This window comes from Nuphar pumila, chromosome 6 (genome assembly GCF_984573655.1).
Source record: "Nuphar pumila chromosome 6, dmNupPumi1.hap1.1, whole genome shotgun sequence".
Classification (NCBI taxonomy): Eukaryota; Viridiplantae; Streptophyta; class Magnoliopsida; order Nymphaeales; family Nymphaeaceae; genus Nuphar; species Nuphar pumila.
In genome coordinates this window covers 33,451,133-33,460,796 of record NC_143254.1, presented here as the reverse complement: position 1 = coordinate 33,460,796, position 9,664 = coordinate 33,451,133, and positions in this window count along the sequence as shown.

Genomic DNA, 9,664 nt, shown 5'->3' with positions numbered 1-9,664 from the left:
CCGTTTAAAATGTAAAATATCGCGTTTAAATAGTGGTATTTATGTTTTTTCATAAATCTTGCGAGATTTTTGAAAATCTTGCGGGAAATTGTTGTTTTAAACTTTCAGGCAGTTTCTCGTGATATTATCGCGAGATTTTTATAAATCTCATGATATTTGTCACTATGGGTAGAATAACCAGGCAGTTCTTGCTAACCTCTGGCAACCCATTTGCTAACCACAGCTTTACCCAAAAGTGGTCGCATCTGGCATTAGACATGGATGAACCTCTCTTCACCGCTATTTTGGTTGCAAAGAGTGGGTGGGAAATAAATTAAAATACATTCTAATTGGTCAGAGAGTAGCTGAAAATGCAAAGTCTCACATGTTATATCCAGCCATCAAAGCGGCTAGAAATGGAGCATTGCTCAGAGAATTTTTTCACCTCATGGTCTCTACTACCATTGAAGTCAAAGTAAAATCGACCTGATATACCATGTTTGTTGGAAAACAGTGAAAACTATTGACCTAATTAACTGTGTTTCTGGGAAAATAGTGAAAACTATGTCATGAGAACTGTTGTGATTGTGATATGCTTGCAACGATTGCTTCTTGATTGTGAGGCTCAGCGACTTCAAGAGCTTCTCTCAACCCCTGCCGAGTCAAGTTACTTCGATTTCAGAGTGTAGATGGGCATAGGAAGCATAACCAAATCACCCATGGAATTTCAGCTTGTGAAGCCTGCTCCAGTGAGGGATAACCACTCAAGTTGGAGAGGACTGATAATCTCGACCACGGACCTGCCCTGGACTTTGTTGCTTTGTTCGCGCGGGCAGTGAACTCATCTGCTTCCAGACCTCCAAACACAAACTCATACCTGCTCCCATGCACGCACATCCACAGAGAAAACAGCTTTTGCAGGTGGCAACACAATCATGGTTACAAGTTTGCTTATCTCAACGAGAAGTTGGTAAGATTGCCTGATCATGGAACATACGAAACACCTCCAAATGGTGGAATCTTCCTTTCATTCCTCGCTTGTCTAATCTAAACATTTCTGTCATATTGTACACACTATTGATGTTAGTAGGCTCAGTTTTCTGTAGAAGTGAAGTGAGAAAGCCCTGTTTTAAACCCTGCTTAATCCATCAAGCATGGAAAAAAAAACTGGAAGAGATTCGGTCCTAAGATTCCATCTGTTGTGTCAACAACTCCAATCTTGGTTGAAATGGGAGTTTCTGAAAGGAAGATTGGTAAGAAACATCAAATAAAGAGCATCAATGAATGCTAAAAATTGGAAAAAAAAAAGCAGTCTAAAAGAGATCTTGAGTCAATGTAGGATGCATCAAGATGATGACTGTGAATGTAGAAAATATTCCATTCTTCTAAAATTGAATCCTTACAATCGATGCGTATATTGCATATAAGGTTGGTTTGAATCCTTACAATCGATGCGTATATTGCATATAAGGTTGGTTTCAGTGCCATCATTTTCTGTCCATCTTTAAATTGTCCAACTTAGCATGGGGAGTTAATTTCTGTCATCTACCTAAATGGGTATCATCAATATATAAATTTTTTTTTTTACTCGGAGAGACTGTCCCAGGATCAGTGACCTAGTCACGCTGGCTTTGCCTGCCGTACTTAAAGTGTAAAACATGAGGGCCTACCCCTTGCCCCCAGGGAGTCGCCATGCTTCAGCTTGCGTAGGGATGACACTCATGGTATTTGAACCTAGACCACCTGCCTAGAGGCCTAGGCTCCATCCCACTATGCCAAATCCCATGGAGAAGTATCATTAATATTAAGGGTATCAACGAGGTCAGGTTTGGTTCGGATCACCCAGACCTGATTTGAGATACTGGTACCGGGTCTGGACCTGGGTCCAATTGAACCCATCATAAGAAAAACCATACCCAAATCCTATAAGGATTACATGAACTAGACCCGGACCATACCCTATAAAATAATATTTTTTTATCATTTTTACATTGAAAATTTGCAGATCTTAGTCGAAACTCGGGTCAGGCCTGGGTTGTAGCATCAGCCACTAATGTACATCCTTTCCCTTTAAACTTGGATATTAAGAAGTGAAACTTTATCCTTGTAACAACCGAAATTTTTCGTTTGTTTCCTTTATAAAATAATGCGAAATGTGCACAATGGGCCTAGGATTCGTATTTCGGATCCAGGACCCATAAAGGGTCACATATATATATAATAAATATGATATATATATATATATATAAAATGAGGATAATGTTATTATAAAAAAATAAAAAAATATAAAATTTAGTGTAGGGATCCACAATTGAATCCATTTGGATCCAACCTGTGAATCCACATTTCAAGTCATGGATCCAGTTCACGAACCCAAATCAGCAGGATCCATTGACCCTGATCGTGATAGATTCCCGGACCCAGACCTTGGCCGCGCCCTGTTACTGTTAAGTGGTTAAAAGAAAAAAAGAAAAAAAGAGGATCCTTTCAGACCCGGGTCGAATTCGAACCAGACCCGGATCTATAACCCGCTAGGGGATAAAGGGGTTGTGGGGTGAAGGGTTTCGTTAAGCTCTTCTTTCCCCCTTTTTTTTTGTGCCGCACTCCCTCCATCTCGCCTCTCGTTAAACAGGGAAACCCTTTAGGGTTTCCCCAATCGCCGCCGCCCCTGAGCTCTTTAAGAGCAACGCAGAGGGGAGGGAGGACTCACGTTGCCGTCGCCTCCTCCTCTCTCTCTCATTCTCTGCGTGCGATGTCGGTCGAGGAGGGTGTCTCCCTTGCTTCCTTCCGTCCGGCGTACCTCGACGACCGTCCGACGCCGCCAGCGACCTCGCACGACAACCTACTCTCCTCTCTCTTGTTTGCGTGAGGCTTCGTCAAAAACTGACAAGCTGCGTCGCCTTCCATTTCATCGAAACCCTCCTCGAGCACCCCCTGTCACGACAGTGAGTGAAGCGACACCAGCCGACCCTGCCTTCGCGTCTCCAGCCTTCGATCACCGGAAAAATCGCCGGATAAGGTAGGAGTCTTCTTGGAAACAGGGTGAGGGATCAAACAGGGGTTCGATTCCGTGTGTGTGGGTTACCGTGAATAGCAAAAACTATTATGCTTGCATTGCATTTTTGGCTTCTTGCAGTGCTGTTTCCAAACATGCATCTTTTTCACAACAAATTAAATAGTTGTAAAATGTTCTCCTGGAGCTTACTTGGAAGCGCACCTCTTAACATACCAAAGTATTTTTTTTTTCAGAAATATTTGTTTATATTCTCTTAAGCTTCATTTGAACTTGCTGAAAATGCCTTCTATCATTTGAAAATGGAGAGGAAAGAAACTCTGCTGATTTAGGAGTACTAGCTGTGATTTTTTTTTAAACTGTGGATGTTTTTTTTTGAAGTGTTGATGTTACTTGAATTATGGCCTAACTAGGCACTTTGATGCACCCATATTGTGGTCATGCCTTATCTTGCCACCTTAAAGTCCAATTCCTTAGGCCATTATCCATCCCATGGAGCTACCGTCCGACTAGTCACCAGAACCTGCCTTGCTCAAATTCTGAAGGCCTTCTAAGCTCATGCACTTCTTGTGGTAACCTTATATTTCAATGTGAACTAAGCATAGTCGTCAGGTTTGTGGACTATGTCATGGATATAGTCAAGTTGCTGGTATGCTAGGGGTTGGATCATTTGGACTAAGAAGAACACCTGTGCACTAACAACTCTAAGTCATGGGTCATGGGCCCTGTGCCGTTGCCCCAAGTAGAAAACCTTGTAACAATAGAACTGGCACTATCTATCGACATTGCTGCAAATAAAAAACATCTGCCTGAGATTTCTAATCTATTGACATTAAATGAATAAAATGAAGCAGGACTAACTATTTATACTTGTTAGTAAGCATTAATGGGTCAATTGAATATCTTGGTGTATGTTGATCAGTTAATAGAAATTGTATACCTGGTGATATTCTGATTATCATACCCTCTTATACTAGCATACCCTGTTATCCTCTGATTAGATATAGTTGAACTGTATTGCAACAGTATGACCTGCTTTCGCCATATTGATTTTTATTGCACCATTATGAAGTGCTTTCACAGCTCTGATTTTCTTCAAACAGTAGGAATTGACTTCACTTGATTAAAGTAACATTGACTATGGGTTTTGTATTAGATTACACCAGATCGTTTACCTTTCCCTAATTTTGAATATTTGAGATACCTTTTCTTGAATGTCTTGTTCTGTTAATATGTTATTGGAAAGTTTGTTTGGTAGAGGTGCATACATGATATGAATGCGTGCAACCCTGAAATGTCAATTTCTAGATCCGGTTTATGTGCATGTGTGTGGATGATAATACATGTTAGGAATGAAAGGTTTCATGTATCTACATTTATGAGACATGTTTAATTATCGTGCATGTATGATTTGGTTTCAAGTGCATGTGCATATATGGGATCGAGGTGTATTGGCATGTATAATCATGCATAAATATTCTCATGTACTTATGAAATTTTGGATGAATGCGAGTGCGTTAAGTGAATACATGAAAGCACTTGCTTTATCAGAGTTTAATTTAAAATTAATTCAAAACATATATCAATGACCATAGTCAGGATATATTGAGAGTTAATTTCATTTTAAACTCTATGAAGGCACCAAAATATATTTTATTCTTCAAATGAATTTAAATACGATTATTATATAATACATTTTATGGCCATAGTCAGAAATGTATTATATCTTCAATCTTATTTCATTTCACTTAAAGAATGAAATATGCTTTTCAAAACCCAATTTCAAATTCCCTTTAATGCATTCATCATTTAAGATAGAATTGCATTAGCATTTTCCATCTCTTTCAAACCATTTTCAAATTTTCAAGTGAATTTTGAAATAATTTTCAAAAATGTTTTTCATTCCTAAATTCCAACTTATTGTTTTATTCCATTTCATAAATTCAATCTTATTTCTCAATTTCATTTTCGAACTTTAAATCCTATTTCAAATACCTATTTTCAATTCCCAATTTTCAATTTTTATTTTTAAATTTCTATCTTTGAATTTTATATTTCAACTTTGAATTTTATTCTTTATTTCTCTCAAAACCCCAATCTCGATTCTCTATTCAATTCAGATCTCAAATTTCAAAAAAACTTGACTTTGAATTTGATTTCCAGATCTTCGATTTCAATGCTTTTAAATTCATTTCAAATTCTTGAATTTCAAAATCGTCATCTAATTTGTGACGTTCTTTCCATAAATCCTTGTGTGATTTACATTGACTTTTAGCAAATCATCAAGCACATGTAGAAGGAACACAAAAGAACAAAGAAGAACAAAGAAGAACAATGAAGAGAGAAATATACAAGGAAAAAGAAGAATGCGAGTGCGAGTGCGTTAAGTGAATATAATCATGCATAAATATTCTCATGTACTTATGAAATTTTGGATGAATGCGAGTGCGTTAAGTGAATACATGAAAGCACTATTCATACATATTCTTATGGACTATATTTGCATGTAACATTTGAAGCAACTCGCAAAATTCATACATATTCTTATTGAAATACTGCAATGTAACATGAAATCGAATTCTTGATCATCAGGTTCCATCATTAGCAAACACTCCTGTCCAGCAATATTATTCTGGCACTCTGATACCTTTTGATTTGTAATCTTGCGATCAAGTAAAGCTGGGGGAATTGCTACCTTAAAACTGTCTCAGTAATCCACGGACCTCTCCAGACTCCAGAATGATGTAGAACTTCTATCACCTGATTCTGCTCATACCCTCTCCACAAAGAAACTTATGTGGTCATTGTAGTCATATATTTTTAACGAATATTTAGTTATGAATGCAATATTCGATCATCTTAAATCTGTAGAATCTAGTCGAAAATCCGTTGGGGCCACAAAAAACTTATCGATCATGATGATATGGAGAAAATTTGTGATATGAAAAGACGAGATTGATTTATCTCATAGCTTGAAACAAGTGAAGGCGGCACATTGGTGTAACCATTCATCATATACTATCTTGCCCTTTTCACCATGAGGAAAAGGAAAATGATGATCTAGGCTGGCTTTCACTTTATATACACAGATACATACATATGTACATACATACTTACATATATATACTATGAAAGAATATCTTGAACTCAAATTTTAAAAGTTCAATCTTGTTAACGATTTTCAAATTACATTACATTGTTCTATCTGCAAGTGTAGACTTACAGATGCTGAAAGTAAATCAAAATATAGATCACATGTACTCGGATTGGGTTCAAGTTGACTTAGATTGTTTTTGGAGTTGGATCAGATTTGGATCCTTATTTTATATATGGATATTTATCCATATCCAGATCAAATCCAATCCGTATGTATCTTTTACATGTAAAATTACCTGTCTGCTAAGTTTCATTGTAGGAGTACCATCTACATTTCAAACTCAAGGTGAATCCTACTTTACTATATCTCATTTGGATTGAGACTTAAATTTAGATCTACCACACATATATTTGGGTATGGGTTCACAATAAGAATGACCTGCCAATATCTAATCCTTTGGCACCAAATGTATGTGGGGAAGTTAAAAGGCTTCGAACCCTACCTATGAAATATGAAGGATGATAGAGGGATGTATAATACCATAGAATAAAGATGGCTATATATGAAATTGAAAAGTATCACTATGAATTTAAAAAGTGGAAAATCAATAGCAAAGAAATAAAAAATGAGGGACGTTGACATCTTAGTTATGAAAGTGAAATTCATGATTTATAGTAAAAATTGGAATATTACTTGAGATAGATGCATGTCACACAGATTATTGTTTTGGCCAAATGTTAGTGTGGCAACAAGCACAACTTCTTAGTATGTAAAGGAAAAGAAACTCCAGTCCCATGTAATATATGAAAAGGCATTTAATTTTCTCAAACCAATGAGACTGCATTGCACATTTAACCACAAGAAATGCATAGGATCCTTCTACCGTTAATAGGCATAACCTTTTTCTTGTCTCTTTTCCAAGACATCTTACAGCAAAAAAGAAAAAATTTCCTCCCAAAAGCAAAATAAACCAAAGAAATAAACAAATACTAAAAAAAAAGATAAAGAGGGAAGATAGCTTACCAAGATTGAGATTGGCCCAAGAGAGGGTACATTGAAGCCCTTTAACTTTTACCTTTTTACGTAACATGTGGCTCAACCCTAGCCCAGGTTGCCATATCCAAAAACCCAAATCATCACCAACTCAAGACAAAATAAAAAAAACCAACAGAAGAAAAGAAAAAGTTGTTTCTTGCTTTATCCTTCTCACTGCAATGAACAAGCCCAGAGAGCGAGAAAAAAGAAGAAAAGATAAATACAAAAAAGAGAAGGGATGACAATAGAAAAAAAAGGCTACTGAAGGGATGTAGGGAAGGTGGTCCTGCAGAGCTCGGGCATAGACAACTACAAACGGTGCCAAGAGCAAAAACAACTGCGGGAAAAAACATGCCAATAGGTTAGCCATGTGCTCTTTCTCCTTGGACCCCCTCTATCCTTGCTCACCTCCCAAGTTAGCAGCTCCAGCATCAGTCTAGCCCTGCAGCACTACTGCTGGTATTCTTGCTTCTCCAGTCACCGCCTGTCTATGTCACAGGGACTCTCCAACTAGGTGCCGCACCCGCATCGCACCTGCACCCGCACCCGATGCGGTCAACCTGACCCTGGCTGCAGTCAACACACCCAGGGTCATTTATGTCAAAGTTTTGGACTTTGTATATATATATATATATATATATATATATATATATATATATATATATATATATATATATATATATATATATATATATATATATATATAATTTTTTATATTTTTGCCGCACCCCCAAAAAGTGCCGCACCCTCGCACCTGCACTCATGTGACATAGCCGCCTGTATATGATTATGGTGCATGCGTGAAAGCTTTATATACATGAGGGTTGAATATTCAAACAATGACATGATCTTCATTATGAAGCTTGTGTAAATTAAGGGTGTGTTCGATTGCTTGTCCAAGATTGGACAGAACAAACAAAACACATGTTCTGTCTATTTTGTAACAACTGTTCTTCGTTCGACGTTTGTTTCGACCAAGGTTTTAAAACTCGCCGAGTCAACTCAGTGACTCGGCTCGGCTCGACCCTCCAACGAGTCAACCCGGCAGGGTAAACTCGGCTTGCCTTGACTCGGTCTGACTCAGCCGAGTTTTGGGATATTTGAAATTTGATTTTTTGGGTATTTCAAAATAACAATTTAATAGTAAATAATAAATTACAGTATGCTTGTACATGTATCCATGTGATAGCATTTCCCTTGGTCATAATTGGATATTTTTCTGGTGATTCATTCTATTATTGTTGTTTTACCTTGTTGCAACTAATTCAATTTGGCTTTTTATGCAAGATGATGTGTTGCTGTTCTCAATGAGGTGAGATCACTAGAAAGGAAAGCTAACAAAAGCTAGGGTGTCTTCTGGAGAAGTTTAGCTGAAATTCCTAAACCATTTTATTTAGAAACTTGAGTTTAAGTATGTTTCTAGACTCAGTTACATGGGGCCTTCATTGAATACCAAAGACATGCAAATGAAAATTGCTCGGTCCCTCCTTGGTCCTGCCTCTTCTAACCATTTCTTCAAAACTAGAGGTTCTAGCTGAGGACAATCAATATGTTGAGAAACTCTGTTTTGATGTCACATAATATGATACACTGTTGTATTTGATTTTATATGATATGATAATATGTCCTCTTGAAAAATGTTATATTATGACTGAATATGTTTTGCCATAAATCTAACGAGTATTTGATGCAAGGATATCTCACCCAAAAAGGATGGAGACTTCCTGTTCAAATACAACTAGTGCAATCATACTCCTTGAAGAAAAAGCTTGATGAGCCATGCATTCCTAAAGATCAACTGAAGAGATCGGCTACCTCAAGATGAAGATTTTTTTCTTCTTTAGAGTCATATGTAACAGAACCTTCAGGAACATGCATATTGCATATTACATACTCATTCATAAAAGCTATATCATAAAAGTATACGATAGTTTCAAAAAGCTCCTTTTTGAAAACTAATAATTGTACCTTTTTACAACCCTTTATGAAAAAGGTACTTTGACATGATTTCAAAATGTAATAATTGTACCTTACATCATATACAAGACAACATGAAAAGAAATGTAGGAAGAAGACAAAACATAAAATCGGCTACATAAAGAAAAACAAATATAATATGTTTTTGAAAAGACTCTAGTTACCTTCTTTAAAGAAATGATTTCAAATATGGGTAAAAGACAAAACATGAAAATCGGCTACATAAAGAAAACAAATATAATAAAGGTTTTGAAAAGACTCTAGTTACCTTCTTTAAAGAAATGATTTCAAATATGGGTAAAAGACAAAACATGAAAATCGGCTACACAAAGAAAACAAATATAATAAAGGTTTTGAAAAGACTCTAGTCACCTTTTTACAAACCCATAGAATGTCGACTTACTTGAAGTCATCATTCTCTTTGTATAGCATTAAATACCTCCTGTAAGAAATCCTTGCTAAATATCCTTCTCAAGAATGTCGACTTTCTTGTAGTCCTCATTCTCTCTGAAGACTTTGAAAACCACAACATAAAGAAAACACTTGACATGACTATGTACAAA